This window comes from Rattus norvegicus, chromosome 13, assembly GCF_021556685.1.
Source record: "Rattus norvegicus strain SHRSP/BbbUtx chromosome 13, alternate assembly SHRSP_T2T, whole genome shotgun sequence".
In the NCBI taxonomy this organism is placed as follows: domain Eukaryota; kingdom Metazoa; phylum Chordata; class Mammalia; order Rodentia; family Muridae; genus Rattus; species Rattus norvegicus.
The window spans coordinates 16,719,428-16,729,139 of NC_141546.1; positions in this window are offsets into that span (position 1 = coordinate 16,719,428).

Below are 9,712 nucleotides of genomic sequence, written 5' to 3' on the forward strand. Positions count from 1 at the left end.
TGGAAGATCTTTCCATATTCTGAGATCTTTCTCAATTTCTTTCTTCAAGAACTTTAAGTTCTTGTCATGCAGATCTTTTACTTTCTTGGTTAAAGTCACACCAAGATATTTTATATTATTTGGCACTTTTGTAAAGGGTGTTATTTGCTTAATTTCTTTCTCATCCTGATTATCCTGGTTTATTTGAGTTAATTTTATACCCCAACACTTTGCTGAAGTTGTTCATTAGGTAAAGAGTTCTCTGCTGGACCTTTTGGGGTCACTTAAGTACACTATCACATTATCTGCTAACAGTAATATTTTGATTTCTTCCCATCCAATTGTATCCTTTGACATCCGTTCTCTGTCTGATTGCTCTGGCTAGGACTTAAAGTACCATTTTGAATAAGTATGGAATAAGTGGTCAGCCTGATTTTAGTGGGATTCCTTCAAGTTTCCCTCCATTTAGTTGGATATTAGCTACTGGTGACTGTATATTACTTTTCCTATGTTTAGGTATTGGTCTTGAATTCCTGAGCTTTCTAGGACTTTTATCATGAAGGGGTGTTGAATTTTGTCAAATGATTTCTCTGCATCTAATGAAATGATCATGTGGTTCTTACCTTTGGGATTGCTTATTTAGTGGGTTATATTGATGTATTTTCATATATTAAAACATCCCTACATCCGTGCAATAAAGCCTACTTGATCATGATGGATGATTGTTTCGATATGTTTTTGGATTTGGTTTGAAAGAATTTAATTCAGTATTTTTTCGTCAATACTCATAAGGGAAAGTTCTCTTTCTTTGTTGGTTCTTTGTGGTTTTAGTATAAGAATAATCATGGCTTCATAGAAGGAATGAGGTAGTGCTCCATCTGTTACTGTTTTGTGAAATAGTTTGGACAGAATTGGTATGAGGTCTTCTATGAAGGTCTGATAGAATTCTCAACCAAATGCATCTGGACCTCTACTCTTTTTGGTTAGGAGACTATTAATAACTGCTTCTATTTCCTTAGGAGTTATGGGGTTGTTTAGATGATTTATTTGTTCTTTATTTAACTTTGGTACCTGGTATCTCTCTAAAAAATTGTACATTTCCTCCAGATTTCCCAGTTTGGTTAAATATGGGCTTTTGTAGAAGGATCTGATTTTTTTTTTTTAATTTCATCAGATTCTGTTGTTATGTCTCTCTTTTGTTTTCTGAGTTTGTTAATTCGGATACACTCTTTGTGACCTCTGGGCAGTCTGGCTAAGGGTTTACCTGTCTTGTTGATTTTCTCAAAGAACCAGCTCCTGGTTTTGCTGATTCTTTGTATAGTCCTTTTTGTTTCTACTTGGTTGATTTCAGTCCTCAGTTTGATTATTTCCTGCCTTCTACTCCTCTTGGATTTATTTATTTCTTTTTAGTCTACAGATTTAGGTTTGCTGTCAAGCTCCAGACATATGCTCTCTCCTGTTTCTTTTTGCAGGCACTCAGAGCTATGACTGTTCCTCTTAGTATTGCTCTCATTGTGTTCCATAAGTTTGGGAATATTGTATTTTCATTTTCATTAAATTCTACAAAGTCTTTAATTGCTTCCTTTATTTCTTCCTTGACCATTTGTCAATGAGTAGAGCACTGTTCTACTTCCATGTATAAGAGGGTTTTCTGTCATTGTTGTTATTGAAGACAAGTCTTAATGTGTGGTGATCTGATAGAACACATGGGATTATTTCTATCTTCCTGTATCTGTTGAGGCCTGTTTTGTGACCAATGACATGGTCAGTTTTGGAGAAGGTTCCATGAGGTGCTGAGAAGAAGGTATATCTTTTGATTTAGGATGGAATATTCTTTAAATATCTTTTAAATCCATTTGTTTCATAACTTCTGCTGGTTTCTCTACGTCTCTGGTTAATTTCTGTTTCCCTGATCTGTCCATTGATGAAAGTGTTGTGTTGAAATCTCCTACTATTATCATGTGAAGAGCATTTTATGATTTGAGTTTTAGCAAGGTTTCTTTTGTGAATTTAATCCCCTTACATTTGGATAATAGATATTTAGGATTGAGAATTCATCTTGGTGGATTTTTCCTTTGATGATTATGAAATGTCCTTCTTTAATTTTTTTAATGACTTTTGTGTGAAAGTCATTTTATTTAATATTAGAATGGTAACTCCAGCTTGTTTCTTAGGGCCATTTGCTTGGTAAGTTGTTTTCCAGCCATTTACTCTGAGGTAGTTTCTGTCTTTGTCTCTGGGTTGTATTTTCTACATGCAGCAAAATGCTGGGTCCTCTTTATGTATCTGTTATACTATGTATTGATATTGGGGAATTGAGTCCATTGGTGTTGAGAGATATTAAAAATAGTGACTGTCGCTTCCTTTTATTTTCATTGTTAGAGGTGGAATTATGTGTGTTTGTCTCTCTTTCAGTTTCATTGCAAGGAAATTATATTCTTGCTTTCTGTACAGTGTAATTTCTCTCCTTCTATTGAAGTTTTCTATCTATTATACTTTGTAGGGCTGGATTTGTACAAAGATGTCATGTAAATTTAGTTTTGTCATGGAAGATCTTGGTTTCTCCTTCTATTTTAATTCACAGTTTTTCTGAATACAGTAACTTTGACTGGCATTTGTGTTCTCTTAGGGTCTATGTGACGTCTGTCCAGGATCTTCTCACTTTCATAGACTTTGGTGAGAAGTATGGTGTATTTGTTATAGGTCTACCTTTATATGTCGCTAGACCTTTTCCCCTTACTGCTATTAACATACTTTCTTTGTTTTGTGCATTTAGTATTTTAACTATTATGTGACAGGAGGAATTTCTCTTCTGGTCCAATCTATTTGGAGTTCTTTAGGCTTCTTGTATGTTTATGGACATCTCTTTTTTTAGGTTAGGGAAGTTTTGATCTAAAATTATGTTGACTATATTACTAGCCCATTAAGTTGGGAGTCTTCACTTTCTTCTATATCTGTTATCCTTAGGTTTGATCTTCTCATTGTGTCCTGGATTTCCTGTATGTTTTGGAGTAAGAGCTTTTTCCATTTTATATTATCTTTAACAGCTGTGTCAATTTTTCTATGGTATTTTCTGCCACTGATTCTCTCTTTTATCTCTTGTATTCTGTTGGTGATACTTGTATCTACGGGTCCTTGTCTCCTCCTTAAGGCTTTCTATATCCGGTGTTGTTTCCATTTGTGCTTTCTTTATTGTTTCTATTTCCATTTTCATTTCCTTCTCCTGTTTGTGTTTTCCTGTAATTCTTTCAGGGATTTTTGTTTTTCTTCTCTCCTGGCTTCTACTTGTTTCCTTGTGTTTTCCTGCATTTCTTTAAGTTTTTTTTTTTTAATGTCTTTTTTAAAGTCCTCTTTTGTTATCAAAAAATGTGATTTTACATCTAAATCTTGTTTTTCCAGTATGTTTGGATATCCAGTATTTTCTTTGTTGGGCGAACTGTGCTCTGATGATGCCAAATAGTCTTGGTTTCTGTTGCTTATATTCTTGCACTTGCCTCTAGCCATTGGATTATCTCTTGTGTTTGCTTGTCTTGCTGTTTCTGAGAATGCCTTGACACTGCTGTAGACCTCTGTGTCAGCACTCCTGTACAATTGTTTTCCTGTTTTCTTTCAGCCTTTCCTGAGAACAGGTGCTCTGTTTTCAGCTGTGGAGGTGCTTCTGGAGACTGTCTTCCAGCTCTAGGTGTGGGCAGGAAACAAAGTGTCTTGACCCTGATTGCTCGTAGGTCCTTGCACCCAAGAGGCACAGTTGGCACTATGTGATTCTCTCTTGGGTCTGGACTGTGGGCAGAGTGTAGTCTCTGACACCTCAGGAGTATCTGTACTTCTGACGGTCCAGCTCTTTCCCTAACGGGATTTGGGTGCACCGAGCTGTTTGGTCGGTTCTGTTCAGGCCTGGGCACAGACCATTACAGAGGGGACCAGCAGCTGTATTTTTCTATATCCCTGTGTGCAGAGGAGTTGTGCAGTTTCCCCTTGGACCAGGAATGTGAGAAGAGATGTTCAGAGGTGGCATTCTGTCATGATGTCTCAGGATGTCTGCACTCCAGGGTGGTCAGCTCTCTTTCACAAAGGATTTCTGTGCAAGGAACTGTGGGATGGTATCCATTCACTTCCGGGCAGAGCCATAAACAGGAAATGCCCTGACCTAGAGGACTTCTGCCTCGGTGTATCCTGATTGCACCAGGCAGGTCACTTGGTAGCAGAAAAGTGGGTCTTACCTCTCCTCTCAGCTGTGGAGGTGCTTCTTGAGACTGTCTTCCACCTCTAGGCACAGGCAGGAATCCACTGGTCCTGTCCCTGATTACTTGTAGGTCCTTGCACCCAGAGGGCACAGTTGTCACTATGTGATTCTCTCTTGGGTCTGAAATGTGGGCAGAGGGTAGTCTCCTCTGACTTCTCAGGAGTATCCACATTTCTTAGGCTCCAGCTCTCTCCCCTATGAGATTTGTGTGCAGGGAACTGCTTTGCCAGTTCAGTTCTCTCCTGGGAATAGACTAGAACCACAGGTACCAGAGGCTTTCTGTCACTAAATTCCTGTGTCCAGAGGCACTGTGCTGTTTCCCCTTGGACCAGGGATGTGGGCAGAGGTGTGCAGAGGTGGCAGTCTGTCCTGTGGTCTCATGATGTCTGCATTCCTGGGTGTTCAGCTCTCTTCCCCACAGGATTTTTCTTGTTGGATATTTTTACTTATATTTCAAATGTTATCCCCTTTTCCATTTTCCTGTCCATAAACCCCTTTCCCATCCCCGTACCCCTTCTTCTATAAGGGTGTTTACCCCAAGTAACCATCAACCCTTTCCAGCCTCCCCTCCCTGATATTCCCCTACACTAGGGAGGGGAGGGCGGTCTAACATTAGCAGAGACAATGGCTTCTCCTTCCATTGGTACTCAAAAAGCCATCCTCTGCTATATATGAAGCTGGAGCCATGTGTCAGTCATGGATACTATTTTGATGGTTTCTAGGCCCTTGGAGCTCTGGTTGGTTGCTATTGTTTTTCTTATGCCATTAAAAACATCTTCATCTCATTCAATCCTTTCCCTAACTCCTCCAATGGGAACCCCGTTCTCAGTTCAATGGTTGTCTGCAAACACAGTACATGTAAGTTTTAGACTCATTTGATAAATTCCCCAGAATTTGCAAAACAGTATGAAGTGTGTTTTCTCTTCATTACTTAAGTGAGTGCTCAGTTTGTGTTGTAAATTATTCAGGCATTTAATTTGTTTGAAGATAGTTTCTTTTAGCAGTGTGTAAATTTGTTCTATTTTAATGACACTTTTAGTGGATATGTTAATTGTTAATACACAGAGACTGAAATAATTTTGTATATTGATCATAGAGGTTGTGGTATTATAGACCTCACTTGTTATTTCTATCACAACAGTTTCATTATTGTAGCTTTTCTTTTATTTTTTTTCTTTTGTGCAGAACAATTTTATTTTTTAATTGAATTTGTATTTTCATTTTAAATATCTTATTTCCTGACTACCCGCTATCCCATCTTTTCTGCTTCTATGAGGGGCTCTCTCACCTATCAACCCACTCCCTCCCACCTCCCTGCCCTGACATTTCCCTACAATGGGATATTGATCCTTGACAGAACCAACGGCCTCTCCTCCCATTGATGCCTGAAAAGATCATCCTTTGCTAATCTGCAGATGGAGCCATAGGTCCATTCCTTTGTTCTCTTGGATGGTGGATTCATCTATATACAAATGGCTGGGACAGTGAAGATACTGTACAATAATATTTGACTTTGTCCCTCTCTCACATAGAGTTCTGATTAAGGATGACAGCATGAAAAAACAGAGCAGAAATCAAACATATATATATATATATATATATATATATATATATATATATATATATATATATACAGAATTACAAATGAAATTTTAGGAATTTGGGGGCTAGGGAGACCAGGGATCTTGCACTCTCCATTTCTTCCTTACCAAACAATGCCTACTCAATCTGAATGATGTACAAACACTTAAGCTTCAGCCAGTAAGGATAAAAGCATATTTACATGTATTTCCTCCAACACACACATCCAAAATCTCGCCAGACATCCTGAGGACAAACTGGAATCTGTAAAGAGCAGAGAGACTACACCATCTTGCTCTTTTGAGCAGTTCTCATTCTGGCACCCTCTACTGATGGCGAACAGTGGCATTCAGTATGATCCAGACCAAAAGATGATACAGAAAAGCAGGCTTGATGCCTACTTCCCTGTCCTCTTTCCACCCTCCACTGTGAATCATCTGCTAAGGATCATCTGCTCCAGCTGGCAGTAGCACTAAGCTATGGGGACACACACTCTTCATCCCTTCTACGTCCATACTTAACATATAACTAGTTTATGATTACATCTGAAGTGTGATACCACAGTGAGTAAGCCTGTCTCCTCAGGCCCATCTATTTTGCTGCCAGAGCAAGTTTGTAGAAGCCAAAGTCAATGGCAGACCCAGGAAAGTGGGCATACTCAAGACACATACAGCGCTAGCCTTTTCAAGTTTATTCCCTTTCTCTCTCAAAAAAGCTATGGTACCTATGAAATTCTTGTCTGAAGCTATGGCCCTTAAATCTCAAACATTCTCCTTTGTTGCATGTAGCATTTTTGTTTTTACAGAGCTGAGGTTCAGGCACAAGCCTGCCTCAGTTTTGGATTTATAGTGGCCAGTAAGACATGTCAATTGTAGAGCTATATGTGTTCCCTTCTGTTTGCCGATGCAGAAAAAATCAACCCAGAGAGGCTACAAACCTGATCAAGCTCACACATCAGTGCTAATAACCATGACAAGAACTTCAGCCACCATATTCTAACTCCTAAACTCTTACCATTATCCCACAATAGTTTCAAAAAGCAACATGCTGGAAAAGAAGATATGATTTTATTTAAACTTATGAGTAGCTAAAGTCTACTTTAATTCATGAATAGCTAAATTTTACATTTTTTGAGAGGGAAGGCAACTGTTGGAGAAACACAGCAGAGGGGTTAGGTGAGCAGTGTAGTTCTGGGTAAGCAAATCCCCTCTTTTTAAAAGGTTCGCTAAACTCCCACAATGGGAATATAAAGCACAAAGGCCTAAAAACAAAATACTTAGGAGCACAGAGAGAGTTCCATCACTCTACCTTTCCCAACATATCAACTCAGCCTTGTGATACTGAACCTGTCACACTGCTCCAAGACAGTCTGTCAAAGGACTTATTCCTACAGCAGGAGAACTCACATTTTCTATATTTTTCATCACAGGAAAAGCTACAGAGCTCTACAATCCTAGTCTTTCCTACTCTTGGGTCTCTACTTGACTATTGTGATGGTATACAAGTTTCAGTTTAACCTACAAAAGTAGCTCTGAGACCCTTTTCATCCTGAGCACTCAGCACAATGTCTTCCCTGGATGGCAAGTTAAGCACTGACTAGGTGCCCATCCCTGCCTTCAACATATAAAAGTCCAGTGGGTGAGGATGGGGAAGAGAGGGATCCAGGTTATCCCACAAGCTTGCTGATGATAAGTGAGAACTCTCTCTGGGGCAGATCCTGTGTGATAGGGATGAGGTTGCTGGTCATCAAGTTCATGTCTGCCCCTGCACTCAGCATCTGCTTGATCTTCATCTTGGCTTTGAACTTGGTATAGTCTCCTGATTCAAAGTAATTTTGCCCTATCAAGAGTCTCTCCATGAGGATGATGGAGCCTCCAGGCTTTTGTTCTAGATGTGGATATATGGCCCTCCTTTTAACTTCATCCTCTCTCACTCCTAGATCCTTCTCTCCCTCTACTTCTTAGATTTATTTCTTCTCACTTATGAGTAGGACTGTAGCATCCAGAATGTTCTTAGTTCTTGTTTGTTGGGTTTCGTATGGTCTGTCAGTTGTATTGTAGACATTCCAAGCTTCATTTTGACTAATATCCACTGATCAGTGAACACATACCATGTGTGTTCTTTTGTGAGTGGGTTATCACACTCAGGATGATATTTTCAAGTTCCATTCATTTGGCTGTGAATTTCATGAAGTAATTGTTTTTGATAGCTGAGTAGTACTCCATAGTGTAAATCTACATTTTTTTTCTGAATCCATTCCTCTGTTGAGGGACATATGGGTTCTTTCTAGCTTCAACTGTTATAAATAAGGCTGCTTTGAACATAATGGATCATGTGCCCTTGTTATATGTTGGACCATTTTTTGGAGGTAAATGCCCAGGAATGGTATAATTCGGTACTCAGGTAGAACTATCTCCAATTTTCTAAGGAACCACCACACTGGTTTCCAGAGTGGTTGTATCAGCTTGGAACGCCACCCGCAAGGTAGGGGAGTTCCTCTTTCTCCACATCCTCACCACCATCTCCTGTTACCTGAGGTTTTGATCTTAGCAATTTGGACCTGCTTAAGATAGAATCTCAGGGTTGTTTTGATATGCATTTCCCTGAAAACTAAGGATGTTGAACATTTCCTTAATTCCTTTTCATTCATTGAAGATTCCTCAGTGAAGAATTCTCTGTTTATCTCTGTACTCCAATTTTAATAGAGTTATTTGGTTCTCTGGGGTCTAACTTCTTGAATTATTTGTATATTTTGGATGTTAGTCATCTATCTAAAACCAAATAAATTGAACCTAATAGAAGAAAAAGGAGGAAGGAAGCTTGACCTCATGGACACAGGCCAAATTTCTTGAACAGAACAATTGCCAATGCTCTAAGATCAAGAACTAACAAATGGGACCTCATAAAATTGAAAAGCTGCTATAAAGCAAAGCAGACCGTAAATTTGACAAAACAGTAATCCATAGATTAGAAAAACATCTCTATAAAACCAGGAATCTCTTTTTATTTCTTTTCTTTTTTTAATTGTATATTTTATTTATTTAAAATTCAAATGTAATTCCTTTTCCTAGTTTCCCCTCTGGAAACACCCTATCCCACCACCCTCCTCCTGTTTCTATGAGGTTACTCCCCCACCCAACTACCCACTTCCTCTAGCCTCCTCGCCCTGGCATTCCCCTATATTTGGGTATCAGGCCTTCACTGGACCAAGGGCCTCTTGTGTCTTCGATGTCCAACAAGTCCATCCTCTGCTACTTATGTGTCTGGAGCCATGATACCCTCCATGTGTACTCTTTTGCTGATGGTTTTTGTCCTGGGATTTCTGGGGGACCTTGTTGATTTCAACTTTTTCTCTTTTGTAGGAAGATTTTATAAAGTGAGTATATAGAATTAGTGTCTTTAAATAAATCTCTATAGTAATTTTCTAGTTCCTTTTTTATTCTGTTATCAAACACTCTGCTCCAAAGCAACTTGGAGACTAAAGATAAAGAGTCTATGTGGCTTATTCCCCACTGGTGGATCACTCTCTCAGTGAGAGAAATAAAGGCAAGAACTTGGTAAAGAAATCATGTATATGTGTTGCTGCTGTTTTGCATATTTGTTCCTCTTAGCAAGATTTAAGAAAAGAAATCACCCTTCTATGGATAATATGTCACATAATAAGCAAAACCCTGCTATATTGATAAGCAATTATGGCAATTCCACATGCAATATATCCACATGTTAATCTGATCTGAGCAACCTTCAACTGAGACTCTCAAGTAATAATAAGCCATGTGAAGTTCACAGTCAAGTTAAGTAGAATGACTAATGATTTAAAATTTTATATCCCTGGTTCTGACATCTTGCTCCCTGCTAGATTCTTTTGTGAAGCATCTCCTCTGTCTTGTTAATATCCATAGTGGCCTC